This window comes from Pleurodeles waltl, chromosome 4_2 (genome assembly GCF_031143425.1).
Source record: "Pleurodeles waltl isolate 20211129_DDA chromosome 4_2, aPleWal1.hap1.20221129, whole genome shotgun sequence".
Classification (NCBI taxonomy): domain Eukaryota; kingdom Metazoa; phylum Chordata; class Amphibia; order Caudata; family Salamandridae; genus Pleurodeles; species Pleurodeles waltl.
In genome coordinates, this window is record NC_090443.1 from 718,894,410 (window position 1) to 718,922,167 (window position 27,758).

At 47.1% G+C, this 27,758-nt stretch overlaps 1 pseudogene; it reads left to right on the forward strand.

Annotated features, from left to right (window-relative positions):
• The first annotated feature begins 20,920 nt into the window (after nucleotides 1-20,920).
• On the forward strand, nucleotides 20,921-27,391 carry LOC138293935 (ubiquitin-conjugating enzyme E2 D2-like; annotated as a pseudogene).
• Nucleotides 27,392-27,758: the final 367 nt, after the last annotated feature.

Consider the following 27,758-nt stretch of genomic DNA (forward strand, 5'->3'; position numbering starts at 1 on the left):
GAGAAGGAGAGTCTGCCTGTAGTGTGTGCCTGCAAACATTTTCAGATGTTTCTATATGGGAAGCATTTCACTATCATGGGGGTGTAGCTAGCCTGGCCAAGATGGCGGACGCATGAAACCGCGGCTCCGTCTGGGCCTAGCATTAATCCTCACTAAATTGATCCCGCTTGGGGCTGGAGATGGGAATCGTGTAGCGGGCGGCCACCGTGACACAGGGTGGTACCGCTCGGGCCATCTACTGGCCTCTGGGGCACTCCGGGCAGAGAGCACGAAGGGAGAGAAGGACTCCGGCCAAGGGATAGTGTCCGGCTCTGGAGCGCGGTGTACGTGCAGAGGAGCTGGCGCGTCGGTCGAGCTGCGGGAGTTCAGGACCGGAGAGTGCAGCGTGAGGCGATCAGTGCCCTTGGAGGTGAGAGGGGTGCCGCAGAGGTGCTGCAGCCCCCTCCACCTTTCTCTTTGCTCATTGCCTTCCTCACGGAGCAGTGCCGATGGGGATCGGAGGGCACTGGGGGAGTTCTAGGCCAGCACAGAGGGAGGTGGAGCAGACGGCAGTTGGAGGAGGACGGAGGGAGACGCCTCTGGGGTAGCACTTACCCTGGGCAGCCTACCACCCATGAGCAGTGCCCAGCAGCAACACACTAGCGGAGGGCTCTCAGAGTGAGCGGGAAGCTGCTGATCCCCTGGAGGAGCGACCGGACCGGGCACGTATGGATAAACCCTGGCTGGCTATGATCTGATCCCGTGTATCCGCCTGCCGGCCCAGTGAAAACAGCAGGGGTGCAGATCAAAGTGGGGAGTACCACTGGCTGTAGCTCTAGACTTTTAGAGTGGCGTGGAGCCGGGCCGCTTGAACCTTTGGTGTGCCACCCCTGCGAATCGGACGACCTCCAGAAGCCGGCGTAAGGACAAGGTGCAAGCCCGCAAACACACAGGAGAACTAAATCAAGTGATCATGGAGGGTCCCGTATAGCCTTTGGTGCAGGCCACCCTGGATAAGATTCTAAGATCATTAGAAGACACCAAGACAACTCTCCAACATGAACTTGGCCAAGTGGCAGTAGAGGTGGGCCTGTTGAGGGCGGACCACCAAAAGCTGGCTGATAGGGTCCAGGAGATGGAGATTGCACTGGCAGAGCTTTCGCCAAGGCATGGGGAACTAGCGGCCATGGTGCTGCAGCTGACAGACCGGGTCCAGCACCTGGAGCGTACAGTGAAGGAGGCAGAAGGCCAAAGCCGCAGGAACAATGTGAGAATTGTTGGGCTCCCGGAAGGTGCGAAGGGCACGGACATGGTGTCCTTTTTTGGAGGGGTGGCTGTGTTCAGATATGGCTCCGGACCAACTTACCCCTTTCTTCACGCTTGAGTGAACGCACTGGGTGCCTTCGAGACCTCTGGCCCCGGAGAGACCACCACGAGTGGTTGTGGCTAAACTACTGCACTATAAGGACAGGGGTGTGCTGCTGCAGAGGGCCAGAGAGGCTGGGCCCTTCAGGGTGGCAAACGGAGTGGTGACTTTATTCCCGGACTTCACAGTTGAGGTGCAGAATAAGCGGGCTTCCTTCATGGCGGTGAAGAGGGCCTTCCAGGAGGAGGGGATTCAGTAATCCCTTCTGTTTCCGGCCAGATTGAGGCTGATATCTGAGGACCAGACCGCATTCTTCCAGTCTCCGGACGAGGCTTGGAAGTGGCTGGAGGCACGTGAAACCAGAGGCGGCTACTGCGCCAAAATGGACCGTGCAGGACGCCGGGACTGCAGAGGTCCAAGAAGACAGCAAAGCAGGCATTGTTTGCATATGGAACCGACCCTACACCAGAAGGCATCTGCAAAGAAAGCGGCCTTGGAGGCTGTGGCGTCCATGCGGGGAGTGAATTCTTCGGCGGAGGCCAGCGAAGAAGACTCAGACCGTGACTCTGTTTCCTCGGTGGCGTGCTCCCACCAATCTGATAGAGCCCCTGGGGTGACTCCTCAAACCGCGGATGACCTGGGTTGAAACAGACTTTGCTGCACTGGCCCTGAGGTGAGGATGGTGACTTGAGTATGATGCCCTGATGGCCATGGAGCCCCCCCATATTGGTTTCTCATCCACCAAGTGGAGAATGGCGAGAACACTGACTGACTTGTTGTTTTGGTTGTGCTTTTGCACTGTTCATTGGGCAACCTATGGAATGAGGAGTTGGGATCTGCAGATCTGTTTTGGGTATGCGCAAGGGGTTGAGATTCACTTATTCAAAATTGATATTGATGATTGGGGAGGTGGGGGACGGGGCTGGAGATGGAAGGGGTGGGCGATCCACCTTGATGTAGCCATGATGATATGGCAGACTATAATATTTTAACTTGGAACATACGGGGATGGGGTCGCTGACCAAAAGGCACAGAGTCCTGTCATACTTGAAAAGATGGGGAGTACATGTGGCGCTATTGCAGGAGACCCATCTTACCTCCGGAGAGGCTGATAAGCTTGGGCGCAGATGGGGAGGGTACGTGTTTGCTACCACGTATTCTGCCTTTGCACGGGGAGTGCTGGTGTGGATCAGAGCGGGGGTCCCATTTGAGGTTGTAGCTACTGACATAGACCAAGAGGGTAGATTTGTGATAGTGGAGGGTAGATTGCATGGGACACCGGTAGTGTTGAGTAGTATATATGCCCCTAACGAAGTCCAGATCCCTTTTATCCAGCGTCTCTCGAACCACCTTACTAGACAACAGGGGGGAGAACTAATGATTGGAGGGGACTTTAACGGTGTTCTGGACACCGAGTTGGACCGTTCCACTCCTCCACTAGCAGGTGTACTATTGCACAAGATAGCTAAAGGATTGCAGGACTGGATGAAATGTTGGGACCTAGAAGATGTATGGCAGAATCAACACCCAGGGGACAGAGACTACTCCTACTACTCGGGCCTACATCAGGTTCATACCAGAAAGGACAGGGTGGTGCGCACTGCAACCATAGCTCTCGGAATCACACACTCTGAATACCTGGGGCGCACCCTCTCTGACCACAGCCCACTGCTTCTTACTTGAAGAAGCGCGGAGACCAGACCTCCTATACCAATGTGGTGTCTGGGACTAGCTGCACTAGAAGACCTGGCCTACAGGGAGGAGCTTCGCTCTTACCTCACGGAGCACATTAATATCAACAAAGAGCCCAATACATCTAGGCAGGTAGAATGGCAAACCCTTAAGGTTACAGATAGGGGGTATTGTAGGTGGCAGACGGTAGGGATAAAACATACGCTGGAGCGAGAATTTACCTGCTTAGAAAAGATTATCCACAACGAGGAAAGAGATGGGGGTACAGACCTGACAGCGTGACACAGGCTTGTTGATGTGAAGAAATCTCACGCTAAGACTGAGGAACAGTTACGTTGCCATAGTCTGCAGAGGTACTTGGCATCTATACAGGCAGAGGAGGGTAGGTCGGGCAGGATGTTGGCGTGGTTAGTGAGGCCCAGAGGGGAGGGTACACCAATAATGAGTGTGCTGACATGGGAGGGGAGCGTGTGTTTAGGCCGGTTGATATAAATGACGCCTTTAGGAATTACTACACCTTACTTTACAGGCAGCCAGAAGCGGCTATACCAGAGTCACTGGGCAACTACTTACATTTGCTACCACTACGAACCCTGGCACTTGAGGACAGGGACCAATTGTGTGGGCCTGTAACATTAGAGGAAGTCAATGACGCCATCTTGCAGTTGTCTGCAGGTAAGACGCCAGGCACAGACGTACTCCCTATGGAGTTTTACAAGAAATACTTCAACATTCTAGCACCCCTACTGGTTGAGCTGTATGCGGAGGCACTCCAGCGGGGTATGCTTCCTGAGTCAATGAGGTCCCTCTGCCCAAGTCCTAGTCCAGGGAGGCATCAGTAACTGACTTCTGGCCGCTCTCAATGCTGAACTACGACTTTAAGATTCTAAGCAAAATCCTGGCCAGCTGGCTAGTCCAGCATATATCCAACCTAATACACAACAACCAAAATGGGTTCATTCAGGCACATAATACTTGCCTTAACCTTAGGTGACTGTTTGCGCTTCTACACATGCCACAGGCAGAGAGGCCGCCGGGGGCAGTGCTCTTGTCGATAGACTGTGAGAAGGCCTTTGACGATGCGTTGGGACTACCTAAGAGCAGTGATGCTGCGGATGGGACTGGGTGAGGGTTGGGTGCGATGGGTTGACCTGCTGTGTGGTAAGCCAATGGTGAGGGTGAGGACAGGCCGCACAGTATCAGCAGCCTATCCCATATTTAGAGGCACTAGGCAGGGCTGCCCGCTGTCCCCATTATTGTTTGCACTTGCCATTGAGCCACTGGCGGCCCAGTTCCGTGTGGAGGGTAAGGGTAAGGGCGTGTTGTGGGGCCTAACTGAGCATAATATTTCACTCTCCGAGATGACACACTAATCTTTCTGAGGGATGCTGCGACTGATCTGCCTTTGGCGTTAGCGAGATTGGAAGACTTTGGTGACTACTCAGGCCTTAGACTGGACAGAGGCAAGACATATGTCGTCCCATGGACGGCAGGTGAAAAGCAACCTCCCACTTGCCCTGTGGATATTGTGTGGGTTCCCCACACCTTTAAGTACTTGGGCATCCAGGTCTTCCATGACTTGAAGGATCTCCGGGAGGGTAAGCTTAGTAATGCGCTCCATTCACTGCGGGCTTCTGTGGGGTTCTGGCGATCCCTTAAATTATCTACGAAGGCTAGAGTATCCCTGTCCAAAATGATTATGCTGCCCCGCCTCCTTTATTACTTCACCAACCTCCCAGTGATTATCCCTTCGAGTTGGTTCAAAGAGCTGAACACACTGCTACAGTAGCTCATTTGGGATGGAGGGCACAGACGTACTGCTCTGTCTATTCTCTGCCGCCCAGTGACTGCAGGTGGATTGGGGGCCCCAGATTTTGAACTCTATTATCTGTTGTGCCAACTACAATGGATCTCCAGGTGGTGTGCTGGGGAGGGAAGCCTAGATTGAGTCACAACTGGTGGTGAGACGGGAGGAGATTTAATACTAGCACAAATGCTTGGCCACCAGATCAGTCCTCAGGCGAGGAACGTCCGGATGATGGTGGCACTCTCCTGCTGGAGGAAATGTAGGCAATGTTTGGGAGCAAAGGTAGCCTACTCCCCGGCATTACCAATGACGGTCGTGGCATGTGGCACGACAGATCGGCCACTACTGGGGGCTTGGTTAAATACCTGGACGGGAGCGGGGTGGAATCCCTGGGTGACTTCTTCCATGATGGAGCGCTGAGAACCTTTGCTCATATGACTGAGGAGAGTGGAATACCGAGCGGGCAATTCTTACTATATCAAACCTTGACACACCAAATACGGGAATACTGGTGTACAGTTAATGTGGAACCGGACACGCTCAGGATTCTTCATCTCCTACTGACCTTGGGGGGAGACACTCACCTCATCACCAAACTTTATAGAGCTCAGATTGAGGACACTTTGGATTCTCTGCAGCCTCTTAGGGTGAAGTGGGAAGGAACATTGGGTAGAGACTTGACAGATGCGGAGTGGCAGAGAGTATTAGCTTATCCTCGAAGGGTCTCACGGCACACCCGCCTTAGGTATATACAGTACATCTACGTTCATAGAACGTACCTCACGCCACATAGGTTACGACTCATATATGGGGGCGACCCTAGGGTGTGCCCCAAATGTGTGCACTGGATGCGGAATTAGACCACATGGTATGGCATTGCGCTGAGATACAGCGGTGCTGGAGTGTGGTGTTGGACGAACTGGGAACAACGGTAGATGTAGGAATGGAATTGGTCCCCTCGTTCTGTCTGCTGGGCTTGAGCTCTAGGCCAGCTTCTAAGAAGGTTGGCAGTAGGTTCCTGGATCTGGCTTGGCTCTTTTTAAGCGTTGTATCGCCATGTGTTGAAAGTCGCCCAGGAGCCCTTTATTAGGGGATTGGAGATGTGACATGACAGTGTGGGCACAAGCTGAGTTACAGGTTTTGAAACGTGAGGAGGCACGGGGGGTTAGGCAGCATCCTTTCTCCCCACTCTGGGTGGATATACTGGACACATGGGAAGAGCAGACGCGAGAAAGGGGGCTGGCCCGGGGGCTCAGGGAGGGAGTGCGGACATAGTACATACAACTGCCGACATAGGCGTCGACCAGCATAATACTGCGGTGCCAGTGATGAGAGGGGACTAACCACAGAGCAGAGGATAAGTGGGAGCACAGCAGTGATGTAGATGGGAGCGACCTGATAATATCACGTACTACATCAAGACACTAGCCGATGGTGCGGACTATCTAACCGCAGGGGTGCCCTAGCAGGGAGGGAAGTTAGTGAAGTGACATACGCACTTGAACTACCATGACAGTGTCGCCCCCGTTCTACGAACCTCCCTCCAGTGTTAACTCACCCCATTAGCGCACTGTTACACTTAAAGTTAGTTCAGGTTAATTTTAAAGTTAGTTCAGGTTTGATGAAATGTTGGCTCTTGATCACAGAAAGTGAGTTCCTGGAAATTGACAGGGAAAAGCATAGACAAGGCAAGGCAATTAGGCGTGAGAATGGATAAATGATGCATGGAGCTTATGCAGATGTTGGGTTCAAACATTTGCCTTGTATGTGCACTGTACTTAATTGTATAAGGTTGCTGCAATTGAAATCTGACCTGTGTCTTGAAGAGTATATACTATTGTGATATTTATCGATGAAGCATAAAAGCAAAATGTCAATAAAAACGGTTAAAAAAGAAGGAAACGTTTCACTATCATCACCAACCACAGAAACAAAAAAGCTAAGATGCCACTCGCTTTCAGAGGTGGGTTGAGACAGCAAGATTATGTCTATGTGATTGTACACAAGCCAGGTAAAGACAAAAGCCCAGCAGATTACTTTTCATGACTGCCGCTACATCGCCACAGTTCAACATCCAAAGTGTCTGAAGAGTTTGTCGACTTCATTGTGAGAAACTCCCTCACGTCAATAGCTCTATCCATTGAACAAATTATTGCTGCTACCAAAGCGAATAAAGACATGTTCATTCTCAAAGACTTCATTATAATGCAATATTGGAAAACAAGTGTTCACCCTTTTGCTGATGATGTTGAATTCCAAAAATTAAAAAATGTACAATCTGAGCTATCCATCATTCAAGAGGACACCTCTGGACCCATTCCATACTGTTCAAACATGGATATGGGTCCACAGGTCCCCTAACGCCTGGTCCGACCCAGGCATTAAATAATGGTGCAAAGCATGTTTTGCACCATTTTTGAGCACCTCCTTCCACCTGTGTGTCATTTTTGCACAGAGGAAAAATATGGGGCTATGGGGTTAGCATCAATTTTTAGATGGGAACGTCTACCTTGCATCTTATTGATGCAAGGTAGGTGCATGATTCAGAAAATGGTGCTAAGTCCATTTTCTGGATGCGTATAATATGGAGTTAGGATTTGTGCTGGATTTGCGTCAAAATAAATGATGCAAATTTGACTCAAACATAGTATAAATATACCCCCAAGTGTGGTTCCCTTGCCTAGAGGAACAAGTTTAGAAAGAGCTAAAAGCATGTCATCTTTGCAACTGTTTATCTCCCAAGGTGACGCATTAGCCAGTGCTGATGTCTGACCTCTCTATGCAGGCCTGGGAGAGATTTGCAGTTGATTTTTTTGGTCTCCTTAAAATGAACATCATCTCATGATAGTCATTGATGAATATTGTTGTTTTCCTTCGGTGTAAGACCTATATTGGACAACATATGATGAATTAATTAAGCAGCTTGATGGCATCTTTGCAGCAGGGTGCATCCTTGCTATTCACAAATCTCACACTGGCCTGCCTTTGATAGCAGACAATTCAAGGAGCTTCTTGATTCACTCACTGTTAAGCATCAAAATAGTTCACCTTTGTGGCCCTAAGCAAATGTTGTTGTTGACCTATTTATGGGCACCCTCAAGAGGGAAATTAAGCAAGAACCAATGGAAGGAATCAATCTTCATGCCTATCGATCAACTCCTCACTCCACAACTTGTGAGAGCCCTGCCACCTTGCTACATGGAAGAGCCATCTGAACCAAACTACCTCAGTGGACATTGAGGTAATTGGTGAGTGCTGATAAGGTTCATCTCATGGATGCTTCTCAAAAGTGCAAGATGAAAAAATATGCTAATCAGCACCGACATGGCCAGGAAACAGTCTTTGAGAAAGGGGACTTGGTACTGGTCAAACAGAACCAGAAGGGCAAAACAGACACTGCATTTGCTGTCAATACTTTGAGGGTCCTGACGTGCAAAGGACACATGGTGACAGCGTGTCATCCCAGGATATCCATCACAAAGGACTGGTCAGACTTTAAACACCTACCTCAATGTTTGTCAACTCCTGAAATCACAAGTCAGTTGGTCCCGCTTTATCTTTGGATCGCACACCTGAACCTGTGCCATCAATACATAATGACATTGCATCTCAACTATTTCATACCACCCGATCTGGCACATCAGTGAGAGCGCCTCAGCAGCTCATTGAAGAAATATGAAGCTAAAGTAAGTTTTGTTTTTTACTTAACAAGGGGGAGATGAAGAGTCTTTGATATCATGCATGCTAGGGCCCTCACAGTCCTGGGTGGGATCTAGACTAGAATTACTTAATGGGATGGGAGGTGTTAAGGTGTGGTTATAAAAGTTATGATGCAATGAGAGCAGAACGCCATACTATGTTAAAGAATAAAGACATCTGCCACAGAACTCCGTGTGTGGCATATTCATTTACCTGCACTCAGGCTGTAAGGATGCTGCAACTGGTAGCCTTAGGGATCAGACAGTGAACACAGGGACCAATGTGTACTCTCTACAAAGTCATTTCTGACAGGAAAACATCTTTAACAAAAAACGATTCAGCCTCTTTAGAGTCCCAGGGGCAAGATGTACAATGTTTTTTTCTGTGTGCAAATGGCCCGATTCGTTGTTTGCACAAATAAAAAAGCATTTTGATGTGTACAAATGCTAGTTTGTGATTCAGTAATCTATTTACTGAATCGCAAAAAAGGTTTACGAGTTGCAATTAGGAATGGGCGTCCTTTACTAATTGCAAGTCACAGTGAAATGTATGATTGTTTTGCAACCGTGAATGCGGTGGCAAAACAATCGCAGTTCAAGTTCAGTTCAATTTGGTAGTAACCCATTCCCAAAAGGGAAGGGGTCCACAAAGGACCCCTTCCCTTTTGGGAATGGGGGTGCAAACATTTTTTAAGAGCAGGCAGTGGTCCCACCAACCACTGCCTACTCTTAAAAAATGAAAAGAAAACTTTTCAGTTTTCTTTTTGTAATCCATCATGTTTTCCATTAAGGAAAATGGACTACATCACAAAAAAAAGATTGCTTTATTTAAAAGCAATTACAGACATGGTGGTCTGTTGTTCCCAGCAGGCCATCATCCCTGTGATTGTAGCCATTCACAGTGGGTTGCAAATTGCGAGCTTCCTAGTGAATATAGATGAGGCAGGTCCCTTTGCGACCCACTGTGAATCCCTAATAGTGTTGAAGACACTGCTGTACATTTGGTATTGGGACTCGCAATTTGAGAATCGCAAAAATTTGAAAAATGCAAGACGCAGTACCAAATGGTCATACATCTCCCCCTAGGGGCCAGATTTATCAAATATTTTTGTGATCACAAACAGGCCGTTTGCAATCACAAAAATGCATTTTGGTATGTAACAAGTCCAATTTGCAACAGCATACCGATTCGGTATTAGGAAGGGGCGAGTCAAGGGCGTCCCTTCCTAATACCGAATCGCAGAGGTATGTATGATTGTTTTGTGACCGTGAATGCGTTCGCGAAACAATCGCAGTTACCACCTACTTCAAGTAGGTGGTAACCCATTCGCAAAATGACCGCTTCCTCTTTGTGAATGCATGTGAAAATGATTTTTAAGCGCAGGCAGTGCTCCCACTGATCACTGCCTACTTTTAAAAAATGAAAAGAAAAATTTTCATTTTTCATTTTTAAACACATCCCATTTTCCTTTAAGGAAAACGGGCTGCATTTAAAAAAAAAAAGATTGCTTTTTTGAAAAGCAATCACAGACATGGTGGTCTGCTGAGCCCAGTAAGCCACCATCCCTGTGATTGTAGCCATTTGCAATGGCTCGCAAATTGTGACCTATCTCATGAATATTGATGAGGTAGGTCCATTTGCGAGCCCTTGCGAATCGCAGTATGAAACTCCTGGAGTTTCATACATTCCAATGGCGATTACTTAATTGCGATTTGCAAAAAATCGCAATTAGGTAATCGCTATTGGATGAAATGATACATCTGGCCCAAGATCCTTTAGAAAAAAATACATTTTCAATATGGAATGTGAACCCTGGGACTGAGCTCTGCTGTGCTGTGCAGGTGTTTTTTTCAGTCTGCATGGGGAAGGAAAGCAAACTAGGTCCTCCCTCATTTACATTAATTCTAAAGAAGCAGGAGACTTTTAAACCTCCTGCGAATGTTCATTTTTCAATATTATTGATTAGTACGACAGTCACGGTGCAAAATGTTGGACAGTTCGCAAAAAGTCTCTGCTCAGTTTGCACTTACTATTTTTTACCCGTAACAATTTTTGCATCACTGAACATCACTCCTACTTGGGAAGGAACGTGTGTGTCTCTAGGAAGGATCCCCCAAGAGCGCATTTAAATAACGTTAAGACCCTAATGTAGCAATTGTGTCGACCTTCATTCTCCCACTAGAGGGGGTACGTAAACCACAATCGTTAGTATAAACGTGATTGCATTTCCCGCCCACCCTCTCTTACCCTTCGCTGTTATTGTCAAGGGGCAAAGTTCTACTGACAAACATCACAATCCTATCTGACCATGTTTCTGGCTGCTAATGTGTAACTAACCTTTAACATAACGCACTGATAGGTGTTTTGATAATGCATTTTACCGTCGCTCCTAAACACAAAATTGAAGTTGTCTGAACCAATATTTTTGTGACATTGTCCCGGCGCCAATCAAGCGCAAACGATCTGCTTAGCTGTCAGCTGTTGATTCCCAGTTTAATTAATCCTGATGGACTATTGATGCATTGTAACTGTTTGTCCCAATAATGAGATTTAAAATTAGACGGAGTCAAGCCACTTAGACAGCTGCCAGGGAAAATAATCTTTTGAAGACATTTGCAGCGAAAAGGCGGCGGAGGAGGAATGGCTGCGATTTGACAGAACATTCACATGGTCGTGGCGCAATGTGTTTCACTTTTCGCTTTTTGACGGCAGTAAATGTACCAGCAGTAAGTGCGAGCAGCTTAACTCGCTCCACAATTAAGAATGCTACTTCCAATCACCATACAAACGCTAAACATGAAGCATGAAGTGTGTTAACAGCAGAACAGATATGTAGTATCCGACCACTGAACAATCCAGGTCACTTCCTTGCAATGTTTAATTAGACTAATATATCTGTTTGCAATTAGCAGCAGATGTGACAACCTAATGTGTCCGTGTACATACAAATTAACCTTTGCCCATCAGCTGCTCGAATCTGTGAGAAAACTGCCATGTTTTGCCTGTGTTTCACTGAACCAAAATCAAATTAAAGGGTAATTACAAACATAAATGCTAATAGGAAATGCATTTCATTTGAAGCATGATCCTCAGGACACCATTTCTCTGGCACACCGAGACGTGCTGCACAATTAATACAAACAGATATTTTTGTTCTTTTTTAATTTTGCATGATGGCGATCCATGGGGAAAATTAATTTGTAAAGTATATTTTTCCCTGGAAGGTTGAAGCATCTCTTTCTCAGCCACCTTGCTCTTCAGCATCTACATATTTTACACACAACTTGTTTAAATAATGCAGGCAACAAGCTGGAAAGGTGCCAAGGCACATTGGCAGGAAGTGAAATACTACTAAATGCAAACCGCTAAGAGACCTGTAGGTGACATTGGTGAAATGTGTTTTTGCCGTAACTGTTTCTTATTGTAATGATTGCATAAATTAGCTATTTTGCGCTGTGTTGAGACAGTGAAAACTCCTGTACACTCGAACGGGTCTCTTTTTTTCATCCATCTCTATCACACCTGACAAAACATTAAATGGCACATTCTAATTTGTTGATGGGCTGGTGTTTGATTTCAAAATAGAACATGATTAATCGGGTTTACATTGATAGCCGTTGCTGGTCAAGCAGACCTGGTCGGATTTATTTTAGGCGATCCGCAATTATTTTGGAATTTGTTAATACAAAATCAAGATTTCAGCCAGCATTTGTGGATTCAAAGAGATTAATGAAGCTTGCCACTTTCATCCGGAGGAACTCAGACGACCTGCCAAGAATTATTCCTTTTGTAAATCTGAAGTTTTTTGTGGTAAAATGGTCCGTGCAAGGGAATAAAATAAAGTTGTTTAAATTTTAAATGCGGTACATAGGAGGGCAGGTCCTTGCATGGCAGTGTAGGCTTTTTTAAATGCTCTGTCAGGGGTGAATTCAACCCCTCAGTGTATTGTGGCGAATCTGTGCCTAAGACAATAAATAGTGGGACAGCCCCATGGTAGATATAACAGCCCTTCTGCTATGTACATAGCAAGAGAGCGCCGAGGCTGCCAGCTATGCCACTCCTTCCTGTTCTTCCACCCACGCACAGTTGAGACAACAGTTTTTTTCCTATGACAAAGGACATATTTTAAAAAGGAGCAAATTAAGATGCTGAAGAAATTGAGGGGTAGGTTTACATATAACAAAACCAAATTTTCTTAATATAGGGATTAAAAATATTTTTGCTATACACTGCATATACTTTGCAAAAAAAAGGTAGAGTGCAGTGAGGTTTGAGTCGAATGCTCATCACATGGGTAGATCATGTTAGATGATTTGTCAACCTGGCCAGAGGGAAGCTTAAATACCTTCAAATAATACCAAATATAAACGTAGTTAGTAAAATCCAATCCCAGATGGTATCCACCATATCCAGATATGGTTCCATTTGTGCTGTTGCACAGATCATATGGAGCTCAAAAGTAATATTCTTGGCGAGTTAAAAAATTCATTGGCGTCCTTCCTTAAAGCTGTATAATGTTCTTCAATCCGCCCTCTATCCTTGATATTTAAATCACAGGGATTCGAAAAAACGTGAAAGCCTTAGCAATTTGTTGGCTGTTAGATACAGGAAAGCCATGGAATCCAAGATCCTACTTTACAAGATAGGCAATCCTTGATGACCTCCCTTTTAAAAGTGGCTTGGGGGCTACACCAAATTGAGCACCATAACAGCAAAGGGGTAACATTAATTGAATCTTCCATGTCGCAAGTACCAGCTCCTCATGAGTAGCATAAGTATGGCAGACAGTTGGCTTACACAGCATACGTGTACATACCCTATTCTCCTCTGTTTGCAGGAATCTTACAGTCTTGCACCCCCATGCCTGTGAGTGGCAGGTTATAAAAGGTAAACACTTTCTCTTGTAAACCTCTAAAAGTGGAATAATTGGTTTATTTCCAGTGGAGGATGCCAAATTGAATAGGAAGTCAACAGCATTTGAGATTCGAAGTATTCATTTGGATAGACACAGAGTCCAGCATACTTCTGAATCAAAAGTTAACCTAAATAGGGAAGTGCGTGAGTTCTAGATATGGGATTTCCTTGCATGGTCACACTGCAGGACTTGAGATTCTTGGGTCCACATGTCCCAACAAAGGTTTTGGTTAGGTTGGTTTCAAGATTTAATTTATCCATAAAGTCAATAAACATATTCAATAAAAGTTTAAGCCCATTGGAGGTTCTTGTAAACTAGCATCATCTGCATAAAGTAATATGGGAACAACTTTACTCTTAAGCATGGGAATATCCCTAGCCAGAGGGCCCTCGCTGAATTCATACTGCACCATGGACAGCATTTGATTATCTGCTATCCAAGTGGTCAAGCGGTCAAGCACCCACCCTACTCATGACCTTCGCAACCAAATCCAATAATGAATTAGGCCAGTAACAGCTAGGACTAACACAGCTACCCATCTTAAAGAAGGTACAATGATTGCACAGTGCCAAGAATGAGGAAATCCAGAAGCCCAGGCAGCGATGATAAAGTTGGTAAGTAAAGGTGACCATAATTCTAAATTGATTTTATAAAGGTCCAGAAGGACCCCATCCAGGCCAAGGGCTTTATTAAGCTGGGCTGTTACATATGGCATCAATATCCTCACTCAAAGAGAAAGCTATGTCAGGATAAAAGTGGTAGAACAGTCTTTCACCATTGTTGAACTGTTCGTTGGGTTATATAGGTTGTACAATGTTCTACCTACTAATCTGAGGTTATATTGGTGGAAATTCTATGATGCTCCCTCAGCATTTTTAGATGGCGCAAGCACCACAAAGTCCACAACTGTTTTGCCTCCCTAGCTATGCTTCTTGCCAAATGCATACTTACCCTGCATTTGTGCTCTCTAGTGCCCCCCCAGGCTTCCCATAATGGAGCAATCCACAAATGAGGGATGGCAGAGGAGGACTGCCTATGGTATGAAGAGGTACGCCACCTTCACAAGCGTCCCATCTCCTTTTACTGGGCTACTCTTCTTTCACAGTTCCTACAACACACTGGGGATGACAATCTCCCCAGTAGGCATGTTTACAGACATACTACTCCTCCCCTGTCATCCCAATAGCCCCCCTCCCATTCTCCTGCTCCTGGTGCAACTCCAATTCTCTTCTCCACCACTCATCCTTGACCATGTGACTCCTGTCCTTTTTGCATCAGATCTTAATCAGCTACATTTGCCATATCCTCTTCACCTCACTTTCGCCTCCCCGTTTACCCTTTTTTTGTTTCCTGGACCCTACTTTTCACAGCCATGTCACCTCATTCCTGACTTATTGTTGCATGCACTCCTTGTAACCCTTTTTATCTGGTACTTTTTTAGTAGCCACACTGATGTAATTTCACTATTTCCTTCACCTGCAAAACCTGTATAAACATTCTTACATATTCACATGTTTCAGTGTTGTCAGTTGTAACTTTTTTCAATTCTTAAAAAACCCAATAAAAACAATCTTTAAAAAATAAATCAGGGCCAGATGATCTATGCAGAGTTTCCTTAAAAACTCATTCATGTCAACTGAGTGCCAGACTAATGCCCTCCCCTGTGCTTGGTGGAGTAGGTCCCCAGGACAATCCCTGCCCTCTTGAAGCTGTTCACAGGCCCCACTAGGTTAATGGTTAAAAAGTTGTGGACACTAAATGGAGAGTAATCCACTGGTCCTTCAACAACCTAGTGCAATAGAGACCTAGAGAAAAAAATGTAATAAAGGGTGGTGGTGGCCCCCCTACATAGATGGCACCCACGGAGTGTGGGGGTGCGGGATTCACCACTTTCATAGCATGGTGGGAATTAACCACCCCCCCTCTTTGGTCCATTTCTTGAGCAGCATCTTCTATCCAAGTGGGCTGAAACAGATTATACCCATATGCCAAAAGAGTATCCCCAAGTTTTGTATTAATATTTGCACATTTGGAATCAGATTACCCTATGAACTCAAACAGTGCTACAGTGTCCGGGTTGCTCTTATTTGTAAAATTGTCATTATAAAAATGAATAATGATAACACTGAAATTCCTTGACCAGCACAGGTGAAAGGCTTGACTGAGACTGGACATATGGAAAATAGGGGAAATGGACAAACCATACTCATCCTAAACCAGGCAGTAAGCCGAGCCTTGGCCCATCCTGCTGCAGCAGGAGCTGCGGAGACAGAGTAACAGGAGAAATCTTCCCCAAAAAAAACACAGATGTTGACAAGTTGCCTGCATTAAAATAGTATCATACAGCTGGATATCCATCACCCAATTTCCCATTGCTAATTTAGCTAGTATGCCAGCTTTGTTACAACCCAGTATTTTGATTACACTTAAAGTAACAGCTGCCGTCGGCACAAGGTCCTCTTTTGCAGCACCTACTCCAATACATCTACTTGCTCTAGGTAAACTGACAGTAGTCAACACAGTGGGTCGTGACTGACACTGCAATCTGCTCTTATCTAGTAACCCACATTCTTGTAGTCAGGCAGATCAAGAGCCTGTTTTGTAGTATCTACCTCTGTATATCTACTTGCAGTAGGTACACTGACAGTACTAAAAATAGTGAGTTGTGACTGACACTGCAATCCGCTCTCACCTATTAACCCGCCCTCTTGTAGTCAATTGTCAGACAAATCAGACAACACTGAAAACGTTTTAGGTGAGGTAATGCCCAATTCTGAGAGAGGGAGAGATGCATAGCTGCAAATCTCCCTGGTGCTTCCACGGTATTCATTCTAAGGTGCCTTTAAAAGAAGCCCTTCAGGAAAGCTCTAATCCCGGAGTCTGTTGTTGAACCACGATAAGAGGCCCATAGTAAGTCATTAACAATGGAAGGATTTTTGAAATTAGCAATGATGGAAACCCTTGAGAACTCCTTTGCCATAAGGTCCAGTCATTGAAGTCTGTGCAAAAAGGATGTGATTTAACAGCCTGCTCCTCCACACACGGTGGATATGAAACTAGTGTGTGACCTTGTTAACTGCCTCTCCTATTGCCTCTGTCACATCCTGGCCTAGACTATGAACATCAGTCAATGTCACCACATACAGACAGGCAGCAGGTGGCAAAAAACAGGTGATTTTTCTGTGACCCTCCTTCCTTGTGACATTACATGGTGCACTACTAGCGCCCCTTACATCTGCTACTGGTTTGGCATGACCAATGGGGCCCATGATAATATCTAGTTTAGGGAGTGAGAGTGGAGAAGAGTGTCCCTGAATGGGAGTTGCAATATAGGACCCTTGCTCCTGCAGCCCTGGGGTCACAGAGGTATTCGATAAAATGGTGGCAACAGCCGGCTTGGCAGCAGTGTGTACACTGTCTACCACCCCCTCCCAGCCAGGGCACATAAGAGCTAGTTTGTATTCAATTCAGTTCAGCCGTTTAATCAGAAGACTGAGACCATCTTTTGAAAAAAGTCTGCTTGAGCTGATAACGTAACTCAGAAATTAAGTTGTTCATACATTTGTGTTAGACCTGACAGCCTTAGGGTGGTCACCCCTAACTTTTTGCCTGACTCCCTCCACTTTTTGTGATGCTGTTTTTGCTGGTTTTAGGACTCTGTGCACTTTACCACTGCTAAGCAGTGCATATTTTCTCTCCCTTAAAACACTGGCTCATAACCAATTGGCTTGTTTAATTTACTTATAAGTCCCTAGTAAAGTGCACTACATGTGCCCAGGGCCTGTATATTAAATGGTACTAGTCGACCTGGAGCACTGGTTGTGCCGCCCATGTAAGAAGCCCCTTAACCGTGTCTCAGGTCTGCCATTGCAAGACCTGTGTGTTCAGTTTCACTGCCAATTGGACTTAGCATTTAAAAGTACTTGCCAAGCCTTAAACTGCCCTTTTTCTACATAGCAGTCACCCCTGAGGTAGGCCCTAGGTAACCCATAGGGTAGGGTGCTGTGTAGCGAAAAGGCAGGACATGTGCCTGTGTAGTGTATATGTCCTGGTAGTGTAAAACTCCTAAATTCGTTTTACACTGCTGTGAGGCCTGCTCCCTTCATAGGCTAACATTAGGGCTACCCCCAATGTACTGTCTGAGTGGTAGATTCTGATCTGAAAGGAGTAACAAGGTCATGTTTAGTATGACCAGAATGGTAATACAAAATTTTGATGACTGGTGAAGTTGGATTTCATATTGCTATTTTAGAAATGCCATTTTTAGAAAGTGAGCATTTCTCTGTACTTAAATCCTTCTGTACCTTACAATCCACGTCTGGGTGGGTTAGTTGACAGCTCCCTTGTGCATTTCACTCACACAACCCCAAACACAGGATGCTCAGTCACATATGCACACACCTGCATACTGAATGGGCTGGAAGGGTGGAGGGCTTGACACTTACATGTCAAAGGACACTCTTTGAAGTCTCTCTTTGATGTCTCCCCCACTTCAAAGGCACATTTGGGTATTTAAACAGGGCATCTGACCCTACCAACCCAGACACTTCTGGACCTGAACCTGCAACCTATCAAGAGGAACTGCCTGGCTGCCCAAAGGACTCACTTGACTGCTTTTCTACAAAGGACTGCTGCCTTGCTTTTGCCTTGCCGCCCGTAGGCTCTGCTGAGAAGTGCTTGGATTGAGCTTGTCTCTTGTTTTATTAAGTCTCAGGGGCAAAAAGACTTAATCTATGCAAAGAACTCCTTGTGGGGCAAAATGTTGTCGCGCAGCCTGCCAGAAACGACGCACAGCCTGCATCGCAGGGAGAAAATCATTGCACGCCGAACCGGAACGACACAGCCTGGCTCCCCAAGTGGAGATTGATGCAGCACCAGTATTGCAACCGGAACTTCGATGCACGGCCCACTAGATCAACGCATAGGCAAGACAGAACAACGCAGCCCGACTTTCTGCGAGAAGAATCGATGCAGCTCCTGCCTTGTGACAGAAATTTCCCTGCATTGCCCACTAGATCGACGCAGTTCCTGTGACTTCGTCCTGCACTCCCAGGATTTCTCTGCAGTGTCACCAGGGCGTCCAGATACCCGCAACCCAAAGATGACTCAAGCCTGCTCACTGGAAATCGACGCAAAGCCCTTGCTGCGTGGAAAAGCATTAACGCATCATCTGTGTGCGCCTGGAGAAACCGACGCAAGCCTCCCCATTTTCCACGCATCTCCTCCTCTGCAGTCCCTTGCAGATAATTTAGATGCAAACCAGGTACTTTGTGCTTGCAAGAGACACATTGATTTTTCAGAACTTAAGTTTCTTTTTATCATTTACTAAAGTGATATTTCACCGTTTACTTATCAAATCTTGATCGTTTTTACCTGCATTTAATCAGATAAATATTCTATATTTTTTTAAACCTGTGTGGTGTAGTTTTGGGGTGTTTATACTGTGTTATTGCATGATTTATTGCTCAAATACTTTACACATTGACTTCAAAGTTAAGCCTGACTGCTCAGTGCCAAGCTACCAATGGGTGGGCACAGGATAGTTTGGATTGTGTGTGACTTACCCTGACTAGAGAGAGGGACCTTGCTTGGACAGGGGGGTAACCTGACGGCCGACCAAAGACCCCATTTCTAACATTGGTGATCAGCAGAGAGGATAGGACTTGTATTTGTGCAGTGACATGCAATAGCTACATCTACACTGCCTACCCACAGTTAAATGTCAACTTGATTTTCTCTTTTTTCTGCAATCTTGTTTTTCTGCTTGACATTTTACCTTAATCATCATACAACATGTCTCTGGCTGGGTCTCAAGCAGGAGCTGGAAAGCTTGACCTAGCCAAGCTGGAAACATACACTGTCAGTCAGCTGAAAGGATTCTGCAAAGGGATGGGTGTACCTACCCGGGGTGCCTCCAAGAAGGAGAAGTACCAAAGGTGATGAAGGCCTAGGCAGAAGCCCGTTCACAAGAGGATGTTGAAGTGGAGGAGCCAGAGATTGGCCGCTCAGAGGATTTGCCACCAGCAGTGGGGGATGTTACCCCTGGACATGTGCCCCCTGGTAAACCAGGGAGCAGTGTCTCTAGCCATGGCCTGATTGAAGAGGAAAGGAGGGAGGAGAGAGAATTTCAATTGCAAATGGCAAAGTTAAACATGGAGGCAGAAGAAAGGAAAGTTCAGAGAGCAGCAGAGGAGAGCTGAGGCTGCAGCTGACAGAGCTTTGGCTGAGAAGAAGATTCTTCTGGCTCATGAACTGAGTCTCAAAGAGCTGGATATCAAGGCGAGGCAGTCTGAGTGCAGCAGTAATGGTGGCAGCATACTTGCAGAACCTGCTGGGGGACGGAAGGTTTGTATACCCAAAAATGTGTGCCCAGTTATGTGGTGGGAGATGACATTGATAAGTGGTTGGATGCTTATGAAGTTGCACTAAGGGCTCATGGGGTTTCTGAGCAGCAATAGGGGGCAGCCTTGTGGAGGTGTACACCACCTGTAGGGAGGGACACACTACTTACACTGGATCGAAGAGATCAAAACATATACGCACCCATGAAAACCGCTTTACTTGCCAAGTTTGGGCTGACCCCTGAGGAATACCGTCAGAGGTTCAGGGATAGCACCAAACTTTCCACACAAACCTGGGTAGACATTTTTTATTTTTCCAGTAAGGCACTGAATGGGTGGGTGCGGGCAGCAAAGTAAATGATTGCACAGGGTTGTATAATCTGATCCTGAGGGAGCATATGCTCAGTGTTTGCTTTACAGAGTTGTGCCAGCACCTAGTTGACAGTAAACTGACTGATCCTAGGAAGCTTGCTGGGTAGGCGGACCTCTGGTCTAGCAACAGAGTGTCCAAAAAGTTATCTGGGGGAAGTTCTCAAAAGGCCCCCAAAACAATTCCCTGGGAGGTGGTGGTACCCAGTCTGAGAAGAGGGCAGGATTCTTTGACAAGAAGATAGGGAAGTTTATCCCGAAATGCTTAGAGTGCTTCAAGCATGGGCACTCTAAGGGCAACTCCCAGTGTCCCAATAGAGCACAGCCCCCCACTGGAGGGCCGACACCAGAGTTGGCTAGTGTAGCACTTGGGGGGGAGACAGTCCCAGTTAGCTTTATGAAGCAGACAGAGGTTTCACTAGTATCCCTGGGAGATAAGGAAATGGTGCCAAAAGCCCACATGCCTGCCAACACTTCCAAGTATAGGCAGTGGGTCACCATTAATGTGCAAAGTGTGGAGGCTCTGCATGACACAGGAGCCAGTAGGACTAATGTCTTACAATCGCGAGAGCCACCTACCGGTAGCTCTGGTTCTCTTTGAGTGGGGGGTGGGTCTCTGGTACTCTAAAAGTAACTGTGAGTCCTGCCATGCCTATAGACTGTCTATTAGGTAATGATCATGACACACTACCTCGAAGGAAGTAGAGCTCAGATTCCACCTGCAGATGTTAGGTTTGCCTGAATGGATATACATGACTACACGGTTTATGGCTGCCCGAGAAGGGTGTCAAGGGCATCTGGAGCTTGGAACAATGGCCCAGACAGCTTCACAGAGGAAGGGCAAGGGGCACAGGAAACCGGCCCCAGATATTCCAGTGGTGGTTGATGGGGTCCCAGAAGAGGAGGCCCCTGAGCCAACTGGGGAGGATATTGCTGCCCTGGGTAACCTGCCTGAGCTTGCTGGCTGGCATGTGGAAGGTGAGCCAACCAGGGAGGAATTCTGCAAAGCACAGAAGGAGTGCCCCACTCTTGAGGGTCTGAGGCAACAGGCCTCAGCCCAAGCATCAGGTGAAGCCTCTGGCGATCACCACATGTATTGGGAGAATGATCTCCTCTACAGTGAGCCTAAGGTACCGGACGCTGGGGCAGCACGTGTGCTGGTGGACCCCAGTGTTACCAGCCCTTCCTACTGGGCCTGGCTTACGACATGCCAATGGCAGGACATTTGGGGCAAGACAAGACCTTTGCAAGGCTTGTCACACACTTTTATTGGCCTTGAATGGGGTATCCTCAGATCAATTTCTGTAGGTCATGCCCAACTTGCCAGGCTAGTGGGAAGACAGGGAAAAGGTGCAAGGCCCCCCTGATCCCACTCCCTATCATTGGCACCCCCTTTGAAACGGTGGGCATCAACGTCATTGGTCCCTTGGACCCCAAAATCACCCTAGGCAACAGGCTTATCCTGGTTTTGGTGGACCATGCCACCCGTTATCCAGAGGCAATCCCTCTAAGGACAGTGACTGCACTGGGGGTGACCAGAGGTCTAATGGGGATATTTACCCATGTAGGGATCCCAAAGGAGATTGTGTCTGACAGAGGCACAAACGTCAAGTCAGCATACATGAAGTACATCTGGGATGAGTGTGGGGTAAACTACTGGTTCACCACCCCTTGCCATCCTCAAACCAATTGGCTTGTTGAAAGGTTCAACAAGACCCTGAAAGGCATGATCACTGGCCTGCCTGAGGCCATGAGGCATAAGTGGGGCGTCCTCTTACCATTCCTTTTCTTTGCTTATAGGGAAGTGCCCCAGAAAGGGGTGAGGTTCAGCCCCTATGAACATCTCTATTGGTACCCTGTCAGGGGACCACTAAGCATAGTCAAGGATGGGTGGGAGAAAGCTCCTAAGAAACCTCCCCAGGATGCTGTCAGTTACATGCTAGCCCTCCACAACCAGATGCAGCATTTCTGGAAACATGCCAAGAGCAACCCCGAGGCCAGTCAAGAGGTGATGAAGGAACGGTATGACCAGAAGGCCACCTTGGTAGAATTCTCACCTGTAGACAAAGTATGAGTGATGGAGCCAGTAGAGCCTAGAGCTCTCCAGGACCACTGGACTGGCCCATTCGAAGTCAAGGAGCAAAAGGGGGAGGCCACTTACCTAGTGGACCTCAAGACCCCCAAAAAACCCCTACGGGTTCTCCACCACAACAGACTGAAGCCTCATTTTGAGAGGTCTGACATCAGTATGCTTCTTGTGACAGATGAGGGCATGGAAGAGGAGACTGAGCCTCTTCTCTGCAAGAAAGATGATGGGTCAGTGGAGGGTGTTAATATCTCGGACTCGCTGACTCTAGATCAGAGGGGAGACTAATAAAAGTTGTTGAAGCAGTTCTCTTCCCTGTTCTCCCTTACTCCTGGGCTCACACACTTGTGTTTCTACAATATTGACACAGGAGACAGTCCACCAGTAAAGCATGAAATCTACAGGGTGTCAGATAAAGTGAGAGCCAGCATAAAGGATGAAGTTGCCAAGATGCTGGCTGTTGGAGTGATAGAGAAGTCCAGCAGTCCCTGGTCCAACCCAGTGGTGCTGGTTCCCAAGGCTGCTGGTCCTGGTGCCAAGCCAGAACTTAGGTTCTGCGTGGACTACAAGGGTCTCAACTCTTTCACAAAGACAGTTGCTCACCCCATCCCCCGAGCTGATGAGCTCGTAGACAGGCTAAGTGCTGCCAAGTTCCTTAGTACCTTTGACCTCACATCAGGATACAGGCAGATCGCCTTGACTAAAGGGGCTTAAGAGAGATCCACTTTTTCTACCCCTGAGGGCCATTACCAGTTCAGAGTAATGCCCTTTTCATTGAAAAATGACCCCGCCTTCCAACAGTTGGTTAACGGGGTCCTAGCTGGGAAGGATGCCTTCTGTGCAGCCTACCTAGATGACATTCTCATTTACAGTTCCAGCTGGGAGGAACACCTGCTCCACCTCAAGGAGGTGCTTCAGGCCCTGCAACAGGCAGGCCTGGCCATCAAGGCCAGTATGTGCCAGATTGGGCAGAATTCCGTGGTGTAATTGGGACACCTAGTGGGTGGTGGCAAGGTGGCAAGGTGCAGCCCCTCCAGTCCAAGATTGAAACCATCAAGTCTTGGCAACCTCCTAGAACTCAAACCAAGGTGAGGGCCTTTTTAGGCCTCCCCGGATATTACCGCAGATACGTTAAGGGATATGGCACCATAGTAGCCCCCTTCACAGAGCTGACATCCAAGAAACAACCTACGTTGGTGAATTGAACAGAGTCGTGCCAGAAAGCCTTTGACTCCCTGAAGGACGCCATGTGCTCAAGGCACCTGATTACTCCAAACAATTCATCATGCAGACAGATGCTTCAGAGCATGGCATGGGGTGGTCCTAGTACAGCTGAATGAGGAGGACCTAGACCAACCAGTAGTCTTTATTAGCAGAAGACTATTACCACGGGAACAGAGGTGGAGTGCTATTGAGAGAGAAGCATTTGCTGTGGTGTGGGCAAGGAAGAAGCTGAGACCATGCCTGTTGTGGGACTCACTTCCGGGTTCAGTCAGACCACAGGCCCCTCATATGGTGCATGCAGACGAGGGGCAAAAATCCTAAAGTCTTGAGGTCGTCCATTTCCCTACAGGGGATGGACTTTACAGTGGAGCATCACCCAGGGAATGACCACGCCAGCGCTGATGGTCTCTCCAGATTCTTCCGCCTTAGCAATGAGAGCTCCCAGGAGGTTGGGTAGCTCTCCCCACTTTCATCTGAGGGGGACACATGTTAGACCTGACAGCCTTAGGGTGGTCACCTCTAACTTTTTGCCTGCCTCCCTCCACTTTTTGGATGATGTTTTTGCTGGTTTTAGGACTCTGCGTACTTTACCACTGCTAACCAGTGCTAAAGTGCATATGCGCTCTTCCTTAAAACATGGTGACATAGGCTCATACCCAATTGGCTTATTTAATTTACTTGTAAGTCCCTAGCAAAGTGCACTACATGTGCTCAGGGCTTGTAGATTAAATGCTACTGGTGGGCCTGCAGCACTGGTTGTGCCACCCACATAAGTAGCCCCTTAACCATGTCTCAGGTCTGCCATTTGAAGGCCTGTGTGTGTACTTCCTTTCCAATTCAACTTGGCATTCAAAAGTACTTCCCAAGCCTTAAACTCCCCTTTTTCTACATATCAGTCACCCCTAAGGTAGGCCCTAGGTAACCCATAGGGCAGGGTGCTGTGTAGGGAAAAGGTAGGACATGTACCTGTGTAGTGTATATGTCCTGGTAGTGTAAAATTGCTAAATTTGTTTTACAGTGCTGTGAGGCCTGCTCCTTTCATAGGCTAACATTAGGGCTACCCTCATATACTGTTTGAGTGGTAGATTCTGACCTGAAAGCCTCAAACTCCCCTTTTAATACATGTAAGTCACCCCTAAGGTAGGCCCTAGGTAACCCACAAGGCAGGGTTCTATGTAGGGAAAAGGCACCTGTGTAGTTTATATGTCCTGGTAGTGTAAAACTCCTAAATTTGTTTTACATTGCTGTGAGGCTTTTTCCTTTCATAGGCTAACATTAGGGCTACCCTGAAAGGAGTAACACGGTCATATTTGGTATGGCCAAAATGAAAATACAAATCCTGCGGTCTGATGAAGATGGATTTAATATTACTATTTTATAAATGCCATTTTTAGAAAGTGAGCATTTCTCTGTACTTAAATCCTTCTGTGCCTTACAATCCACGTCTGGCTGGGTTAGTTGACAGCTCCCTTGTGCATTTCACTCACGCAACCCCAAACACAGGATGCTCAGTCACACCTGCACACATCTGCATACTAAATGGGTCTTCCTGGGCTGGGAGGGTGGAGGGTCTGAGACTTACATGTCAAAGGACAGTGGCCTGCCCTCACACAATGGACTGCCAAACCCCCTACACAGACCATGGCAGACAGGATGGAACTGATAGTGCACTTCTAAGCCACTCTTTGAAGTCTCCCCTACTTGAAAGGCACATTTGGGTATTTAAACAGGGCCTCTGACCCTACCAACTCAGACACTTCTGGACCTGAACCTGCAACCTGTCAAGAGGAACTGCGTGGCTGCCCAGAGGACTAACGTGACTGCTTTTCTGCAAAGGACTGCTGCCTTGCTTTTGCCCTGCTGCCTTGCTGCCCTCTGGCTCTGCTGAGAAGTGCTCTCCCAGGGCCTGTATTGAGCTTGCCTCCTGTTTTCTTAAGTCTCAGGGCCAAAAAGACTCCATCTTTGAAAAGAACTCCTTGTGCGCTGAAATGTCAATGCACAGCCTGCCAGAAACGACGCACAGCCTGCATCACAGTGTGAAAATTACCGCAAGCCAACCCGGAACGATGCAGCCCAGATCACTGAGTGGAGATCGACACAGCGCCAGTGTTGTGACCGGAACTTCGACACATGGCCCACTGGATCAATGCATAGCCGAGCCGGAACGACGCAGCCCAACTTCCTGCGAGAAGAATCGACGCAGCACCTGCAGTGTGACAGACATTTCCCTGCATCGCCCACCGGATTGACGTAGCTGCTGTGACTTTGCCCTGCATGCCCAGGATTTCTCTGCAGCGTCCCTGTGCATCCAAATACCCCACACGCCGAAGAGGACTCAAGCCTGCATGCCGGAAATTGGCACAAAGCCCTTGCTGCATGGAAAAACATTGATGCATCATCTGTGTGCGCCCGGAGAAACCGACGCACACCTCCCCGTTTTGCACGCATCTCCTCCTCTGTGGTCCCTTGCAGATAATTTAGATGCAAACCAGGTACTTTGTGCTTGCAAGAGACACTTACTGCTTTTTAAGAACTTAAGACTCTTTGTTTCATTTTCTAAAGTGATGTTTCAACAGGGAATGCTTTATGCTGAAGTCCAGAGCACCTTAGCTGGTAAAGCCAATGTCTATGCAGTACCTGGCTCCCCCAGAGGCTCATTTCAGTGTCCCTCCTAGCGGGGAACTCAGTTGCACTAAGAGTAATTTATGAGCCCCGCTCTCTGAGGGTAATGCCCAGGGCACCCCAGCAGGTCGAGCAAGTGTATTTGCGGTACTGGCTTCCCTTCAGAGGTCTGTTGCGGTGTCCAGTGCATTGGGGGAATCAGTAGGTATAAGAGCACATTATAAGCCCTGCTCTCTCAGGGGAATGGTAGGCAGTGAAGTCCACAGTGTCTCAACAGGCAGAGCCAGTGTCTTTTTGTGGTGTCCCCACCAATGCATATTCATCTCTCCTGGCAAGGGGAATGCTTGAACAAGCAGGAGACTTGTGGGCTGGGGTTCAGCACGCCCGTGGTGATCCATCCCTCCCTGTTCACACCCTCTTGTTGCGGGCTAGTGGGACTGGTTAAGCTGGCTAGGTCAGGGTCATCCACCAGTCAGGCAGTGAAGAAAGCAAAGCTAAGCTCAGGGCAGGATGGGGAGGCCAGCCTTAGGAAGAGAGAGAGGAAGGCTCCCTGTGTCAGGAATGATGTCACGTCCAAATCCCATCAGTCCTTTCTACAAAATCACAACCACATTATAGAGTGAAAAAGATATATATTGTGATGGAGTTAGAATACTGTAAGAAACTGCGTTGGTTGAGGCCACCATGTCCCTAGGGAGGTTCAGGATGTGTTTAGTAAAATAGCAGGGTGCAAGGCTGCTCAAAATGACTCCTCGTGTTAGTGAGTCAGCCAAAATATACTTTACCTGCTGCTGCCGGTCCTGGAATGGAGGATTTGTGACTTACTGGCACCTTCTGTTTCAGTTTCAGTGTATCTAGATTGTCCCTCCGCCACACCGTTTGCTGGCCTTCCCCATGGCCTCAAGCAGCTACACAAGGAATTTAGCAATTTGCAGCATGACCCACCTGCCCAGTGATCTGCGGGACCTTTGGGGGTTGACTTGTTTCATGGGCAAGCTATGATCAGAAGGCCTACCAAATAGGAGTTTTTGATCACATTCCATTTTCCAACAAAGTATTCATTCAAAAATATCTCATCTAAATATAAACAGCAACAGCAGTATTTGCCTTGAGATAGTCTCAGTGGTCTCCTGCACTGACAGTTTCAAAAGTCTTGCTGTCCATATGCTCACTACTTTGTGACCCACATCCAGATGACTGTCTACTTTCAGAAATTGCACAAATGTATAAATCAGAAAAGGACAAATATAACAGATTGGCAGAAGAATGCACTTAGAAATATGCAATGTGAATTTGTGAATGGAAATTATTTCATATAAACCAGTAGATTAGAGATTCTTCAAAATTAAAAGTAAATTGAGTTCGGTTCACTGTCGATGTACCAACAATTCTTTTTGGTTTTAAGTATTTAAGTTTTTCTGGAGCAAATAAAAATAAACTTCCAAAACATCTTAAGACTGTGAGTGCTATGTACGTCTGCCTGCTTAGTCTACAAGTTCAAGAGTGCAGTGCAGCAATGAAGGCAACCACAGCATGTTGTTGTGATTTTTTTTTTACATGCAAGGTTTAAACATGTATGTACAATTCTCACTTGAAAGTATCCGTTTTTTGTGAGTCTGTGTTCAAATTTGATTCTTTTAGGTGACTATTTATTTTGT